The sequence below is a fragment of the Acinonyx jubatus genome, chromosome B3, assembly GCF_027475565.1.
Source record: "Acinonyx jubatus isolate Ajub_Pintada_27869175 chromosome B3, VMU_Ajub_asm_v1.0, whole genome shotgun sequence".
Lineage (NCBI taxonomy): Eukaryota > Metazoa > Chordata > Mammalia > Carnivora > Felidae > Acinonyx > Acinonyx jubatus.
Genome location: NC_069386.1, coordinates 91,862,896 through 91,881,545, shown reverse-complemented (window position 1 = coordinate 91,881,545; position 18,650 = coordinate 91,862,896).

Here is an 18,650-nt window from a genome sequence, read left to right as displayed (position 1 = left end):
TGTGTTACATTCGTGGTCCAACACTTCACCAGCATGAAAAAAATATAGTTTCACCAAAAAGGATCCTGGGTGTTAAGTGAGCTGAGACATTAGTTCTATTCCTAGATCTGCCATTGACTTGATTTGGCTCCAGCCATATAATTAAACTTGTCTAGACTTTTGTCTCTTACTCTATCACATTAAAGTATGGACCCAAATAACTATGAGGTTCCTTCCATTCTTTGTGTTCAGCAATCTACATCACCAGCAAACCCATCTCCTATCTTCCAACCATACTCTACTAGATTATAAGAATCATGAAGGAAGAGAGAAGTCTGTTTTGTTCACCAGCATATCCTCAGCACCTAGCATAGTGCCTGGCCCATTAAAGTATTTAAATAAATGTGCATTGAATAAACAAATGAACCCATTCCAATTGAGAAACACAGTATCAGTCCCAAGTCTGTTTCTTCTTTCACACAATAACTGATATAGCAAAATTTTGAAACAGCCAAAGCCCTAAGTTACTGACAGAAGCTAAAGATAAGAGAAATTATAACATTCAGCAACAAATATCTTAGCATTTGGTTTTCTTGTCAAATTATTAGAATATGCTTTTCTATTACTCAGTGTAGATGGGCTTAGGACTGGCATTCTGAATAAGCAACTGGCTATCCTTTTCTATAGAAATCCTATGGTAAAGGAACAGATTCTCTCTGTCTCCCAATACACATGTATGAACACATGCACACTTAAGCCTATATCTCTCCTCAAAACACAGACTCAAGACTATACACAATAAAAAGAGGTTTATAGTAGATATCATGGAAGATTCTGGAAGAGAATAATCTGTAGTTGCTGCCAGCTTCATGCTTACCACATTTTATTTTGTATTTTATCCCTATTGCTTGATTCAACCTCTGTTCTATTGAATTTTGGCACTATATTCAAGAATCGAGGATTAGTCCTCTGTTCCCTCCCTCAGGAATCCTTTCTGACTTAGGAGAGCAGTGTGGGAGAAAAGCATTTTAACTTTTGGATTCCAATATATGAAATTTATTCAAGCAGGCTATTGTAACCATTCAAAACATGAAAGAAAGACATTTTATATCTAATAAAACTCTCTGTAGCAGATGCTTTGTACTATATTGTGCTTTGTATAATAATAATACAATATGAAAGATTATAATGTAAGTCATAAAGTATAGGGAATAACCCAGAACCAGTTAATAAAGTCATTGTGGTGATGCTTATAACAGATACACAATAGTTACTCTCCCATTCTTCCACTGAGTAATATAAATTGTGGCTTAGAAATTTATTTAAGTGCAAATTTGCCAGTGATTGGTTCAGGAATGAGTATGTGGCACAATTATTATCAATTAGACATGAGAAGAGAAATGCGAGAAGCTTTTAGAAGTATTATGCTTTCCTTCTAAGGCAGTGGCAAAAACAAACAAACAAACAAACAAACAAACAAAAAACTGGTGTCTTTCTATAGCTGGAAATGAATAAGAAAACATGCAACCATGCAGACAAGACGGCAGCCAGTTAAAAATCACAAGGCAACTAGCCTTGGTTTGAAACCCAGTACTACTGACAGCATAATGGGGGGAAAAAAAGAGCCTAGGTCCCAATGCCATTAGTGTACCACTAACGCAGTTACATTTATCGCCTACTCTACTTTTGAATTTCCTTTTATTTGAGACAATAAATGACCTTACTGTTTAGGTTAAGTTAAGGCTTCTGTTACTTGCAGCCCAAAGAACCCTATTTGATACATTTAATTATCTATTTGTGGAGGCCATCTACTATGTAATTTTAAATAAGCATATAGTTACATTGATTTAAGATGATTTAAAAAAACAGAATTGAAAAAAGAATAGCAAACAAGTGAAGAGTTCAGCCATATATACCATTAAAAAATTACACACAATAGTCTACTCTGAGCACACAGTTTACGCAGCATTTCCTATTTGATTTATCAAGTTTTTTATTTGACTATTCACAAGTGATTTTTTTGAAATGTTAAACACAAAAGGCATCCTAGAAATAAAACTTTACATGGCAGTCTGTCCCTGTGGAAAGAATTTTATGAAAGTAAAAGATGGAAGAGGTCTGTCTGATTTGTCCCTTTGTCAAGGCATGAGTTTCTTACGATATATTTTCTTGTTAAAATTATACAAAGGGTCTCAATCCTGAGGATTTAATGAATAAGCTGACTTCTAGCTGGGATTGAAATGAGATTTTTTTCCCCCAAGGAATAGCACTACACGTGTGATCAAGAGAATTACTGAGGGATTTCACCCTACTCTATAAGAATCCTGGTCTGTTTCAGGGTGATAATTTCTAAATACAGAGAATGAGGAAAGGGCAAATGTATATCTTTGAGTAAACTGAAAACTCAAAAGAGAAATTAAATTCAACAGAAGGAGTTGCTCTCAGTTTCCACCACAGCTACAGAAAGATATGAAAAACATGTGCAAGTAAATTTTCTAAAAGATCATTCCAGTTATAAGGGCCATAAAAACAACCTCAATAATCTAACTTGGCCTCACTTCCTAACAGGCATCAATCACACTAAAGTAGTCGGGCTTTGCAGTTTCTGACAATATATTTATTCTTCCATGTTTTTGCTTGTGAAGTTTCCTTGGTCTATGATGGACTTCCCGTTCCTCCCATCCCTCCCACACTTGTCTCCACTCCTGCCTCTACTCTGTTCTTTTCTCACTTCTTCCCTACTGTCTCTTCCTCTTTTCCTCCCAATTCCCATTCATCATTTCAGGTCTAATTCAAGTCCGACCTTCAGAAAGTCCTCCCTGCACATTCCTTCCTCTGAATTCCTATAAAGAAAAGTCTATGCCACAAGATTCCAACATGTCCTGATTTAATTAATCAAAATGGTATAATGAAAAGTATAGTCCTTAAGAGGAAATAAGAATTCATCTCTGACACTCTAGCAGACCCTCAATGAATACTACTGGTCATTATCATTATTAATAGCAATAACAATTAGCAGTTATTAAAAGTTGATTTTGCTATGCAGTAATTTTATGATCCCAAGCAAGATGTTTAGCCTATCAAAACTTCAGTTTTTCTATCTGTAAAAATTAATAACATCTGTCCACTAACCTCATAAGATTATGAGAATTGAAATGAGATGATGTGTGTGATAGTGCTTAAAATGATTATTATACAAATATTTGCATGATAGATTCTAAGAGAGCTATTAAAGATATTCATTAAAAGATTATTAATAACATGAGAGAAGGCTTATGTTGTAATGTCAAATGAACAGAGAAAAATACACAGTTGTTCAACAATGTGATTAAAAACTACATAAAAAGTGCATTTTGTGAAAAGACTAATGAGACATTAGTAGTAGTTTTCAGGGCAGGGACTAGGGTAAAGCAAGTGAGGTGCCCAGGCACAACATTTAAGAAGGCACTGTCTTATCGACTGCAAGAGCAAGGCTAGCTAGCCTCCTTAAATTTTGTGCCCAAGATAATATTCTCGATACCCTGATAAAGTTGCAATGCTGGGGCAATAGAGCGTCAATTGCAACTGAAATACAATGGCTATGGGGCGCCTGGGTGGCTCAGTTGGTAAGCGTCCGACTTTAGCTCAGGTCATGATCTCAAGGTTGGTGGGTTCAAGCCCCGCATCGGGCTCTGTGCTGACAGCTCAGAGCCTGGAACCTGCTTCAGATTCTGTGTCTCCCTCTCTCTCTCTCTCTCTGCTCCTCCCCCACTCACACTCTGTCTCTTTCTCAAAAATAAACATTAAAAAAAATATGACTAAATAATTAGTACATCAATTAATTAAAACTTTCACTAGGGGGAGCCTGGGTGGCTTAGTCATTAAGTGTCTGACTTAGGCTCAGGTCATGATTTCACTGTTGGTGAGTTTGAGTCCCACATTGGGTAAGCTCAAGCTCCACTTAGAGTGAGCACCAGCCCTGCTTCTGGTGAACCCCGCTTCTCTCTCTCTCTCTCTCTCTCTCTCTCTCTCTCTCTCTCTCTCTCTGTGTGTGTGTGTGTGTGTGTGTCTTTCTCTCTCTCTCTCTCTCTCTGTCTCTGCCCCTCCTGGGATTCTCTTCTCTCTCTGCCCCTAGATCACTTGCACCCTCTCTCTCTCAAAAAATATAACAAATAAAATTTTTTTTAATTAAAAAACAAAACTTTCACTAGGAAGACTATGTCTTAATTGCTTTCCTTATAATCAAATTGTTTCTAAAGATAAATTCTGGCAAAGTTCACAAAGTCCCAACTCCCAGCTAGAAGAAGGCATAGAGCAAAAGCAGAGCCTACCATAGATTTTAATGTAGTGAAATGGCTTGCCTTGAGTTGAAAGCAGAGCCTGCCTGGTATTTTTTTAGTCAATATATGACTACATGGACCTAGAATAATCAATTTTCCAAAGAAATAACTCAGAAAGGATATAGGCAGCATAATGTTGTGGTTGGCAGCATGAGAGTGCTGAAAACAGATCACCCAGTTTCAACTCCCAGCTCCACCATTTATAGGCCTACTTATTTCAGGAAATTCCTAACGTCTTTGGGATTTAGTTTCCTGATCTATAAGGTGAATATAATAATAGCACCTACCTGATAGTGCTACTGTAAAAATTAAATGAATTAATCTACATGCAGCGGTGAGTAGTGCATGAAACATAGTAAATCCGTAATAAATCTTAGCTACTATTCCTGCCAGATAACTAAAATTCTTCCCTTAGTTTAAAAAAGTATAAATGCCTCTGGGGATAACTCTGTAACTTAGGATTGGTTGTTTATACTAAAGTCTAAATAAAAGATCTGAGGGAAGATTTGAGGGAAAAAAAACACGAGGAATCAGGAGTGGAGATTTGGGAGAACATGAAGTAGTAGGTTTGTAAAAGATAAAAAGAAGAAATAATATACTGTAAGGTCCACAATATTTTGCTCACAGTCATACAGCAAAGACAAGAGCCTAGTTTAAAAGTGGAACAGCAGTGCCTAGGACTCCTTCTTTCCCTTTGACTAAATGAACTAATAAGAAGCATTTGGGCAGTATAGTACCTACCTAGAGCTATGCAAAGGATATAAATAAATAAGCAAATAAATAAATAAATAAATAAATAAATAATAAATAAATAAATAGTGTTATCAAGAAATTCACTAGAAGAAACACAATTCATAATCATGAAATAATTAGAGACTGTATCAAACAGCATATAGCAAAAAACTAAAGTATCTGAAATGAACAGTAAGGCCATAGAAGTTTAGAGATAGAAGGGACAAATCATCTACTTTACTGAGGCTACAGGAACCCATCTCTTGCTCCACACAACACTTCCCAGTATCAATAACTCCAAAGGTCCTGGGGTAACATAATTAAATCAGAGATAATTTGATTGGCAGAATGTAAGATTTTATTGGCAACTACAGAGATCAAAGATATGGTCTCAGCCTGACACAGAAGATTTCATGAAAACTTTCTAAGTCCCCACATTACAGTAACCTTTTTAGCTTCACAATGCTCCCTTCTGTCATCATATTGCCTACATCCATGTAACATGGAGAGGGGAAGAGAAGGAGGAGGAGCAGGTGTCATGTCAGGAAAGAAAGCTTGCTTTTTCCTAAGAGGTTTCCAAACCTATCTGGTTCAATGGCTTTACTTACTTTTTGATCTTTCAAATAGGTCATGATGAGACTCCTTTATCCCTCAAGACCAGCCTCACAGATCTTAAATGTATAAGGGAATAAATGAAGGAATCAGTCTTTACCATTCCCACCTTAGCCTTGTTTTCAGAGGGAGCCATAATTGATCATTAGAAAATTAGCCTCCATACCTCAGCTAACTGGTTTTCAATTAGTGAAGCTTTCAAACTATGCTTTGCAACTATTTCCAAAAAAAAAAAAGATCATGAAATCCATTTTTCAAAATTATGTTATATATTTTATTTAGGTTCACATGTACTGGCTCATGATATAAAATGCTTTCTTAGTCAGGGTCACAAGTCAAAATAGTTGTGAAACACTGCCCTAATCTATTAACAGGGAATGAGTCGAACCAGGAAATACACCATATTGACAATGCTATATTGACATAATTTTCAGCAGATGAGGGGAGAGTACAGGTCACCTGATCTGCCAGATCTCCTTATAATATCAGAACAGTGTAATTATTAATATGATAGTTCAACTTGCCTCCTCTCATAGAAGGATCTGGAGAGGACTCCAAACTTACATGTTGAGTTCATTCTCCCCCAGTATTTAGTGTATAATGGTTGTCATTTCCCCAGGTCTATAAATAAAGGTATATATGCCTATGGGTGCTGAAGAGTTTATGTGTCTATGTACAAAATATGTAAGTGTAAAATGGTATTTCTTGTTAAAATGGGAAATATTTTATATGGACCTGTCCATAATAAAGTTTGTTTAAGAGACTTCATCTGATAGAACATATGTAGCATGGGCAATTACCTCAGAGGGTGTGGAGGAGAATGCCCTAAAGAATTGAGCTGCAAGTCATGATAAGCTGTCTGTAAGCATTGAGTAGATGTCTGCAGTCAGGTGGCCAATAGGACAGCTGACAAGAAACATTGAACATTCCATGTGTGAAATGGCTTCCTTGTTCCTTCCTATCCTGCTGTTTCCTGCCTATGTATCCCTGGAAAGCTCAGCCCCACTGATGCCAAAACTGAATATGAATATGAATATGAATCCAGACATAGGTGGAGCAGTTGCCTTCATCACCATTATTGCTCATTATTTTTATCATCTCTCTTTATCTTCTTTTTTTAGATGATGTGCATTATGTGCTATATGCTATATGTGTTAACTGACAAATTCATAAAATTGGTTGTTTGCTACACTGCCGGGCTGTGTATAAAAAGCTGTTCGAACAATATGTTCATAAAGAAAATCATTTTCTCATCCACACATTTTTCATCTGCACAAACTCTAAATCTAAAAGAAATGGAAAGTCTAAACGAAGCATACAGAACTTCCCACAGAGCAGAATAAATCAATTTCACTCTAGTCTCACCTCTTTATCCCCAAATATGGTCATTACACTACCTGGAACTGACATAAATAGGAGAAAGAAATGCATGAGGGAGTAGAGGCTGGGTGGGAGTACTATTAAATGCCATTTTCATAGCTCTTAGCAATTTTACAAAAGCACTTACATATACATTATAACACTTAATCCAGACTACATTTAGATGCTGTAGACAATATTATTCATCTTCATTTTTCAAATAAGTCATGGAGGCTCGGAAGGGTAAAAACAAAGTCAAGATTCAAACAGAGTCCATCATCTGATCCTTCCATCTATCACACTGCTTCTCTATTGACTCAAGATGCGTGAGGCTTATTCAAAAGGGATGAGTTAAAAACCTTAAAAAATTTTTTTTCTTTAATTTGTAGGGCGGTATATCATCTCAATCCATATACAATATTGAAAAGGCCTCTATTTGCTCTGGTCATCAGTCTCTAACTGCTACTAATTATCATGTTCCATAGTCATCCAAAGCATCAGTGATAACTGTCTAGAACAAAGCAAACACTCTACTTGTCCCCATTCTCTCAAAGCAAACTTAATTTCTGTATCTGAATCAAACATATTATACTAAAATTTAGGGTCAAAATCAGGAAATTTTGTCATGCTTATTATACATATAAAACACAAATACGGGGGGGCGCCTGGGTGGCTCAGTCGGTTAAGCGTCCGACCTCGGCCCAGGTCATGATCTCACAGTTTGTGAGTTCAAGCCCCGCGTCGGGCTCTGTGCTGACGGCTTGGAGCCTGGAGCCCTCTTCGGATTCTGTGTCTCCCTCTCTCTCTGCTCCTCCCCAGCTCATGCTCTCATTCTGTCTCTGTCAAAAATAAATAAACTTAAAAAAATTTTTTTAACATAAATACAGGGTAACCAAAGAACCCAAGTTAAGGTCATCCCAGGACGTTCACCCACTTACATGGATGTGTTTGCTAGGAAAATTAGTGTAAATCTGAAAAGAAACAGCTTCTCCAGCAACTCAGTCTTTCTCAGTCTCATGTCCAAGAAGTGATGGAAAAGATATTAAGCTATTCATCAAGGGAAGTATGAAAGTGTTGAATCACTATATTGTACACCTGAAACTAATATTACACTGTTGTTAACTAACTGGAATTTAAGGAAAAACTTTTTTAAAAGAAGAGATATTAAGCTATTGAAAGTAAAAAATCACTTTCATAGATATAGCATTGTATCTAAAAAGAGTTTAGTAAACATCTCTAACATGCGAGCCTGTACCTGCCACAACTACCACAAAATTAGTAATAGTGGTAGAGCTTTAGAGACCTTGTGGTTCAGGCCCCTGGAAAATGGGCAATAATTTTTATTTGATGTCTTGTCTTAACGGTCTCCTTATCCTTCCCTCTCTTTCTTTCTTCTACAAAGCAATAAGCTACAAATATAACTCAGAACTAAAAGTTCCTAATTAGGACCACTCATATCCACATAGTGTTGCAGAAAGAACAACTCTGAATCACCTCTTGCCCTGACTTAATAGGTAATATCAACAAAGGGTTCAGGTGTTTCATTTTGGGAAAGGTTTTTTGCTTGTTTGCTTGCTTTGATTTTTGTTTGCTTGCTTGCTTTTGTGGTTGTTATTTAGTTTTTTTTAGAACTAGATCTCTGAACTATAGAGTTTAGTAACACACACACACACACACACACACACACACACACACACACACACACCCTAATCCACATCCAAATTTAAAATAATCAAATCCAAAAGGGGACATCAGATAGAAAACTACCAGAGACCTCAGATAGGTTCATTGTAATTAAGAGGCCTTATATTTTATTCCTTACCATATTTCTTTCTTAGAATATTTTTACCATATTCCTGATTATTCATTCTGTAATACTGTTTAGTTTTTAACAGACAGAAGTACTGCTATTGTTTGAAAAGCTTTTATTGTGCATTCAAAATGAATCTTCTATTTTAATCATTTCACATGAATTAGAAACACAATACTTAATCTGTGGTAAACCTTTTTGTTAAAGTGAATATTTGTAGCAATGCATAAAGTTGAAATTTCATACATTGGGTTTCATGTTGACTGTGCTCCTAACTGGGGTAGGTTGTTTTGAAGTTCCATATTCACAACCAAATGTAATACTACAAATAGGGCTGACTGTATGTCCATCAACATTTCATTTTAAAATGGCTGAAAACACCACATAACTGTCTTGATCTATCTCATTATTATTCACTCCAAGGGATTCAGTAAATGCATTACAGATGCAACAAGGACTTCAACAACTGTAGTGTCTGGTTCTTATAGATAGTATTCCTCATAAGAAAATAAAAACTGACAACCTAAGTTGGTATGAAAAGGTACAACCTAATGGTCTGAGATACCACGCTTTCTTTCTGACCTCAATCTATCATTCAATAACACAATGTTACCATAAGTGAACTGAGACTGAGATTTACACATACTGAAAATTGCTTACCTTTTCTAGAACAGCACATGCCATAATGATGTGCATGCTAGCTTCTCTGATTTAGAAGGCTCAGCTGAGAAAGTTACTCTCATCAGGCTTAGGTAAAATAAGATTCTAACCTATCCATACCTTATTAAAAGTCTCAAAAAAAAAAAACGGAAAAGAAAAGAAAACAGCCACTCATTTTCTTTCCTGGTTCATTCCAGGGAGAAAATGAAAAACAATAGAAGGAAAGGGGAATTGCTTATCAGTTTCTCCCTTAGGGAAGGTCCTCAGTGGTCTAGAGAGAGGCTGATTTTTATGCTTTATATTCTGCTTTCCCAGTGGCTTAGGGGAAAGTTAGAGAAAGAAGCTATACATCAAAGCAAGAGGGGGCATTTCATGAGAAGATGGGAAAATTCAAAATTCCTTAAGAGGCTTCCTACCTCTTAAGGTCAAGGTCAAACTAATATAAATTCATCCTAATTTAGGAACAGAAGAGAGAAAAGGAAGCCCTAATTACAAAGGAGAATACTCCAATTGTCCAGCTCTTCTCAAGGCTGTGTCACATGCAAAGCCTACTTGGCCAGCAATGAAGCAACAACCTGGAGCCCATCTGCATGGGGAGCCTGAGCCCTGACTTGTGCCTGACTGACTCAGTGCCACAGCCATTTGTCTTCCTACCTGAGCTGAGCTGGGCTGATGTTTTACTAAGCATCCGTCCCACTTCTTCAAATAAGGAAAGTCCGGCATGGCGTGGCATACACTACAAAAATTTCTTAAGAGCCTTTCAAGCTCTCCTTTCAGTAAGACACAATCATAAATTTAACAAACAGTTCTAGTCAAATAGATTAGACTTTCAAAAATTTTGTTCAAATAAGGAATCCAACAGCTTTCATCTTTTTCCCTCTTGGCATATGAAAAATAAAAGAAGTAACAATAATTCCCTTCTGACCTAACATTTTTAAGCTTTTCAACTTTTGAATATTTTTACCTCTCAGAACACAGAAATGTTGCTTTAAATATTATTTTCAGAACAACAAATTATCATGTAAGATGAGCAACAGCATGGTAGAGTTTTTAGGGGTTACAGGTTTCTTTCCCAGAACATAGCAACGATGTATAAAATCCAAGCATCTTACAAGACCCTTTGCTAGAAATAAAATTTGCAAGGATGTTTTTATGACAAAAAATAAAATTGTGTGTGTGTGTTTCTGCAAATATAAAGGAAGAGGAAATACTTTATCCTTCTTATCTTGCTGAGATTTTCATCAGCAGTTAGAAGTCCCCACAGTTTTATTGCTAGTACCAGAATTTCATTAATTAGCATCAAGAGAAAAATAAAGACTAGGCTGAAAAGCTCAAAACTCACAAAGTGGAAAAGGGAAAGGGCCAAATAAGATTATTTATAAGTGAAAATTGGAGCATGTAATGTTTTGCATCCTCATCTGACAACTCAATGACATTACAATTAGAAATAATAATTATTGCTCATATAAAGGGAGCTCCATTACATGGGAGAATTATGATAATTTGTGTGCATAGCTTAAGCTTCAAAAGTCTGACTTACACACAAAATTTTTAGTTAATATATTAATTCTAGATATTTCCTTTATAAAAAAGTTGGTAAATATATAATGTCCTCATCTGAAATATAAATGAATTTTTAATTCCTTAAAGGGATTCTGCATTATACAAAAGAAATTTGAGAATTAGTATGCAATTCTGAGGATCAAGGCCCTTTCTAGAAGCATAAAATATTCAATTAACTCTCCTGTAGAATTTTTAATTGTGACATTGAAATGCTAAGCAGAGCATTAACATCTATTATTCTTTATGAATTAATATTTTCCAGGCCTGCATACACTGCCAGTTCTATAATAGCACTTCAGGGCACTATTTAAGGTTTTGGTTTCATTTCTCAACCCATGTTAAAGGGTCATGTTTAATTCTGACTAAGCCATCTTTCATAACCAATGAAGCATCACTTCAAAACAAGGAAACATACTTGTTTAATTTAAAAGGGGTGGGGTATTTTTTAATATACCAGGACAATGTCTTCCATAATTTCAAAATCAAGATGTCCAAATTCCTAACGCTATGCTATAAGAAATGACTCCCATGATGTGCTTTCTGGCTCATTTCTTTCCTTCACAAAAAGAGCAACAAGTTCTCCACCCCACTTCCAGAAAACAAGCCAGCTCTGCATAAAAGTGTAATCAGCACAGTATGCAGGTAGCCTAAAACAGTATTGTTACACACCACCAAAACTTAAATGAAAAGAACTGATACCAAATAATGGTTAAGAGTCTGAGCTGTGAAGTCAGAAAGTCAGAGGGAGCAGATCTAAATATTGGCCACCAACTTATTAGTTCTATGACTGGGAGCAAATTACTTAATCCCTTTAAGTCTCAGTTTTCTCATCTGTAAAATGGAAATAATGATAATACCACCATCATAGGGCTCCTGTGAGAATTAGGAGATAATGCAGGTGTAACACTGAACCCAGTGCTTGGTCCCTAGAGAATGATCAGTAGATATTTTACTTTTATTACATGAAGACTCTGATTAATCATCTGGACATTTCTAAACTCAGTATAACTCCAGAATAATAAACAGATTTTGAACTTATCTATAGCTGCAATCAATTGGCAGCAGTTGCTTGGAGCATTGTGTTAAGAATAGTCAATGAAGCATCGCTTCAAACCAAGGAAAGATTATATTTGCTTAATAAAAGAGGGGAGAATTTTTAATATATTTGTTATAACAACTTCTTACATAATTTCACAATCAATCTGAGTTTGGACTCAGCAGAAAAGAATTATCAGTTATTGCTCTCTACTATGAGCCCAGAATGGGGAAATAGCCATGTTTCTATCCCTAGTATAGCTAGTATTTGTTGTCATATAAGTCATTTTCCTGCTGATGAAATTTTTTTGCTTTTCACTTAGTTTGCCTTCGTGTGAATAAGAAAATCCATTCACATGTGTGAAAGAAAGACTGTGAACAGATCTAGAGAAAATTACTAAAATAGCTTTGGTCCAGAATATCCCAATTCAAACTGCCAGTGCAGCACTGCCAAGAAGTTTCAACTGACTGATATTATTTAAAATAATGTTTATTTTTTACATAAATACATATGTATAAACATTAGGTCAAATATTTTTACATATTAAAAAAATATGTTTATTCCTTTTTGAAAAGTGTGAAGAAAGCTGGAGATCACTTGCATTAAAGTAGTTTTTTAATAGTGGTGATTTTTTTCAAGAAACAAACATTCAGAAAAGATCCTACCACCCTGCTGCCAACTTCCTTAGTTTAAAAATAGGTAAGATTTTAATGGTTTCCTGTCTCACATTTAGATCTTTCATCCATTTTGAATTTATTTTTGTGTATGGTGTAAGAAAGTGGTCCAGTTTCATTCTTTTGCATGCTGCTGTCCAGTTTTCCCAACACCATTTGTTGCAAAGACTTTTTTCCATGGATATTCTTTCCTGCTTTGTCAAAGACTAATTGACCATACATTTGTGGGTTCATTTCCAGGTTTTCTATTCTGTTCCATTGATCTATGTGTCTATTTTTGTGCCAGTACCATACTGCCTTGATGTTAGAAAAGCAAGCAATGCAGAAGAGAATATAATTTTTAAAACAACTTTAAAAACAGAGCTCATCTGCTAAACTCATATAAGTTCATTAGGTTTACAAAAGATGTGTTTCAACAGTTCCCATTGAATCCTATTCAATATTTATCTTCTGCTGCAGATAATGTATCAAAATACAGATTCTGTTGCCATGAAAGTAGTATAGTTAATTATAGCATCCAGCAAGACATGAAAGATTAAGCCATCTTCCCCAAATATCTACATAACCAAACACTGACACAGCATGTTTAACTTACCAACTGAAAGTTACTGCTAATTCTACTTGCATAATCAGTTGAAATAAAGGGGTTTTATTAAAATACAATGCTATCACTCATAGTTTGACTAATGAGCATTTTGTTTTTAATTTTTTTATGTTGTAATACGTCTTTTTTTTGGTAGATAAGCAGAACATTTCTACTATCACCTGCAAATTTATATTTTCTTCATAAATGGTCCTATGAACTACTTAGTATAAACTGAGTGCTCTAAGAAAATTTGCATGTAATGCTTTTCACTAGATTATTATTTTGAAGAAAAGAAAACCCTTGTATATTAAAACTAGAATAGATTGTGTCTAAGAATCACGGAATCTTAAAGTTGGAAGACTGTTGAAAGCAGTAATTGCCAATGATTTTACCAGGAAAAAAATCCTTTTAAATGCTATCTAATATAATTCATGTTTTAAAAATTCTCTATAGCAAAAAAAATGCATTTAGAGAAGCAATTATTTTTCCTACTCTTAATGAATATATGGAGCTATGCCCACTTTCCAATGGGCTTTAGGAATAGCTCATGCACCAGTGTGAGCACATCGTGCTGGTAAAGGGTGTGATATCCAGAACCAGATGCCTAGGTTCAATCCTAGATCCACCACTTACTATTTGCATGATCTTTGCTTGTTTCTTTACCTCATAGGAGTAAATACTAACATGTGTAAAACCATGTCTGGCAGATAGTAATTGCTCATTAACTATTAATTATGGGGGCACCTCAGTGGCTCAGTCGGTTGAAGGACCAACTCTTGGTGTCAGCTTAGGTCATGATCCCAAGGTCGTGGGATTGAGCCCCACACCAGGCTCTATGCTGTGCATGGAGCCTGCTTGGGATTCTCTCTCTCTGTGTCCCTATCTCTCTGCCCCTCTCCTGCTTGCACATGTGCGCATGCACTCTCTCTCTCAAATAAGAAAATTTTTTAATTAAAAAAATTATTATGTTAGTATTACCATTGTATTCCATGAGGAGGAAACCATCTTTGAACTCTTCTAGTCTAAGTATTCACCCAAGTATTTTTTTCTATAACAGTCTTGACTGATAGCCAATCATCTCCTTCTTGAACGTGACTAACCAACAGAGAATGTGTCAGCTACCTATTGGCACAATAATACTGCATAACAAACCACCTAAAAACACAGTGACTTAAAACTATAACCATTTTTTTCAATTTATAATAAACAAATGGATCAGCAATTTAAAGTGGGCTTGCCTGGGCAGTTCTGGACTTAGTTGTATTCAACTTGTATGTCTGGGGGCCAGCTGGCCTTCAGCTGATTTATAAACGCCTCAACTGGAAAGACCAAGATGACTCATGTGCATCTCACTCTCCAAAAATCTAGGCCAAGCATGTTCCTATGGTCCCCACAAAGATATAGGAGAAAACAAACCCCAACGTGCAAGCCTACATCAATTCTCCGCTTGTATCACATCTGCTAACATCCCATTGACCAAACAAGTCACATGGTTCAGCCCAGCGTTAAGGGGTAGGACAGCTCAAACTGCCCATAGTGGGAGGCTCTGCTAAGTTACATTACAAAAGACATGGATACAGAGAGTGGTGATAAGTTAGATCATCACTGCCATTATACACAGGGAGTTTATTACATCAAAAGTCAGTCCTATGCAATTGTCAGGTACTGGGGCTGAGCCAAAACTTCCCTCCCTTTAACTTCTCTGATTTGTTCTTAGTTAATTCTCTGGAGCTATAACTGCGTAACTCTAATCATTATTCCAAATGACATTAAGTAGCATTAAAATATTTGATTAGACTCGTCATAAATCATTTTTTGCCAGCTTAAAAAAAACGCAGTTCCTTCTTTTGTACTTCATATCTGGAAAATGATCTGGCTTACACTGTCAACATTCCCTTTAAATCATGATACTTTAGGGGCACCTGGGTGGCTCAGTCAGTTAAGCTTCTGACTCGGTTTCAGTTCAGGTCATGATCTCATTGTTGGTGGGTTCCAACCCCACATCAAGCCCCACATTGAGCTCTGCACCCAGCCTGCTTGGGATTCTCTCTCCCTCTCTCAAGCCCCTCCCCCACTTGCTCATGCTCTCTCTCCCAAAATAAATAAATAAATTTTTTAAAAATTTTAAATAATGGTACTTTATCAGAAACACTCTTATGCTACTTAAATTATTCTCATTATTCTGTATACTATATATTCATCATTATATTTTAAAAAATAGCATAGGCTTTTTTGGTTACTGAACTCACAATTGAGCTTGGCAGCAAATAAAATCCCCAGGTGTTTTTCATACAATATTGTTAAGGAAGCTCCTCTTAGGATGTATTTCCCATAGATTGACCCAAGAACAGACTTTCCTGAGTACATGCTTTAGCTGACAATAAATTGGTATGGCATAATCATGGTTTTCTTGTTGCCAATTTGAGTTATCTGAATTGCTTGTTACATGTTTGTAAACTCACTGACCACATGTCAATCCCTAGTGAACTGCCTGTCATTTACTGCCAAAGCACTTACCACGTTGTGTTGTGAATTATTTGTCTATATATCTATCTCTTCTGTCAAAATATGAGCTCCAATGGGCAGGAATTATTCTCTCCTCCATTGTATACATTCCCTCAACTATACCTTATATGATGTGGCTTCAGCTCACTCTTCTCTGGATACACTCTAGTTGGTCAAAGTCATTTTCAAAATATGACACCCAGAACTAAACACAATCTACCAAATGTATTTTACAGGGAAGGGAAGGTGTTATTTCCCTGTGATAGGACCAATGACTGGATTACTGCTTTTTTCTTTTTCCCTGGCAACTATATCACACTGTCAACTTATTTTAACTTTACAGTCAACGATATCCTTAAGATGTTTTCACATGTACTAAAGTTTGCACGGGGTTTTTGGTTGTCTTTTTCCCCCACCTAAGTGAAGCACTTTGTATTCAGTTTTAGGAAATTTCATTTTCTTAGATTTAACTTTTGATCTCCCATTCCAGCTAATTAGGATCACTTATATTTTAATTCAATCATTTGACATATAAGCTATGTCTCCCAGCTTCATCATTTCCCAGGTTAATGAGTATGTCATTTTAATAAAATGATTTTTAAATGTTGGCCCCAACATTTCAAAAGACCCATTACTAGAGATCTATTTTAGGCACTATTTGAGCACAGCCTTCAAACAAGTTAAAAATCCAATTTCTGTGTTTTTCATGTACTATGCCTTACAAGCATGTTTATATTTTAGTATGAAACCTTTAAAAGACCAAAACCTGCAAGGCCAATAGAAATTAATTTCTAACCATGAAACTTAAGAGTTGTGGGAGAAAAAGTTCTGCCAGGAGAGTGCTATTGTAGTTGTCTGTCTATTCATAAGCCTACACTAGCTAATAGCATCCTTGCCTAGGTTTTTAATTCCTTCTCTTCACAATAGTAGTTGAATTGTGCTGAGCATTTATTAAAAGTATTGCCTTGAGTGAGACTGATCTGAGGGAGATATGATCAGCTGATTTCTTTTAAACATAAACTCTAATGCATATTATCTCACATACTAATATCTGTGGTGAGCAGCTCCACATAAAGAATCTCTAAGGGTTCCAGGTAATCATGAGGGCTGTAACAATACAATATTAAAATGATTTCCTTATGTAAAATCTGAAGGAAGTCAGAACATCCAGATATTAGGCTTGATTTTTGGCATACATAAGTTACTATGATCATCTTCTAAATTCATTTTGGATTCAGCAATTTTACTTCCATTTTTATAACTCTCTTATGTCACTGAATCTTCCCTAGAATCTACAGCCCTGACTCAGTGAAAACGAGGTGAATCACAAGCTATACTTGTCTTATTTTTAGTGTGCAGCACAATCCTGAGGGAGTTGCAGATGTTCAGAAACCAAAAAAAAAAAAAAAAGCAAAAACCTTGTAAGGCCAACATAAAACTCCTTTGTGCCATAAAGGGAGTGTTTCCTATTGTCTGAATCTTAATACATGTCAAGAGAGAGGGGGCTGTGTGACACTTTTAGGAGAAACTATTTTCTCTCTGCCCTTTTCTGATACCTTTTTCAGTGTGACAAAAGGCACAAATGGCAAAGGAAAAATACCACATTTATGAGCCAGGTGAATAGTCTACCACACAATTTCATTTCTATTACTCATAGGCTGTTTGTGAGATGCATGGAGGAAAAGAAAACCAGGAGTGACTCCTTTCCAGCCAAAACAAACCCTTTTACCAGAGATAAGAAAACTATGCTAACATTATGCTAAATTAAAGCATGTCAGAAAACAGGTTCCAAACACAACTCTAAAGCTATTTTTAAACAGTCATAGCTACTCCCTTGAGTAATAAAATGTTTGCCAATAATTAATTCTAATTTTTCTCCCTTCTTTTGCTTTAGAAATTTTTATAGTTAATGCAGACTGCTATAAGAAATGAATACAAATTAAATCTGAGCTTAAAATATTACTACACAATTCAAGTGATTTTTTTCTTCTAAATGAGCTTATATCAATGAAATCACATACTATCAGGCTTTATTTTTACAATACACTGAGTTTTATCTATACCCTGAGATGACTATCGCTCAATAAAAATAGTGCTTTTTCTTTACCTTGGAAAAGTATGTTACCACATAGGCTTAATTGCTAATGAGGTCTAACCTCCAAAAAGAAAGCCCCAGCTGTCAAAGCGACATCACCTCAAGACGTTGTGAGATAAAAAACATGATTTATTCAGTAGAATTAACTTTACATATAAAGCAAACAAGTACTCAGAAGGAAATGGTCCATTTTTTATTTAAATGGCATTCTCTATCCGTAGCATTTCCTGAACTTCCCAACGGATTCATGGCCCGTCTACAAGATATGGTCAAATAGAAAATTTTCCAGTTATAAATATTTATTACACAATTACAGGAATCAGATATATGGGTATTTTTACTTGTACCCTAGTCCCTTCTGACTCAAAGTGTGGTTTATAGATCAGTAACATTGGCCTCAGCTATGAGCTTTTTAAAAATGCAGAATCTCTGGCCCCACCCCTTACTTCCAAGTTATAATCTTCACTTTAAAGAGATCCCCAGGTGATTCCTATGCACGCTGAAATTTGAGAAATGTAGACTTTAAAACTCTCTTCTAGCTTTGATCTTCCACAGTCAGGACCCTGTACTCCCATTTAAATAACTAAAGCACGTGAATAATACATATATTGTTGAGTCCCGCATTCCTTTTAAATTAACTGGAATAAAAATTTGTATAAACTTGTCAAATAATGAATAAATAACTGATTGTGGTGGCAAGAATGAAAGTTACAGGAAAAT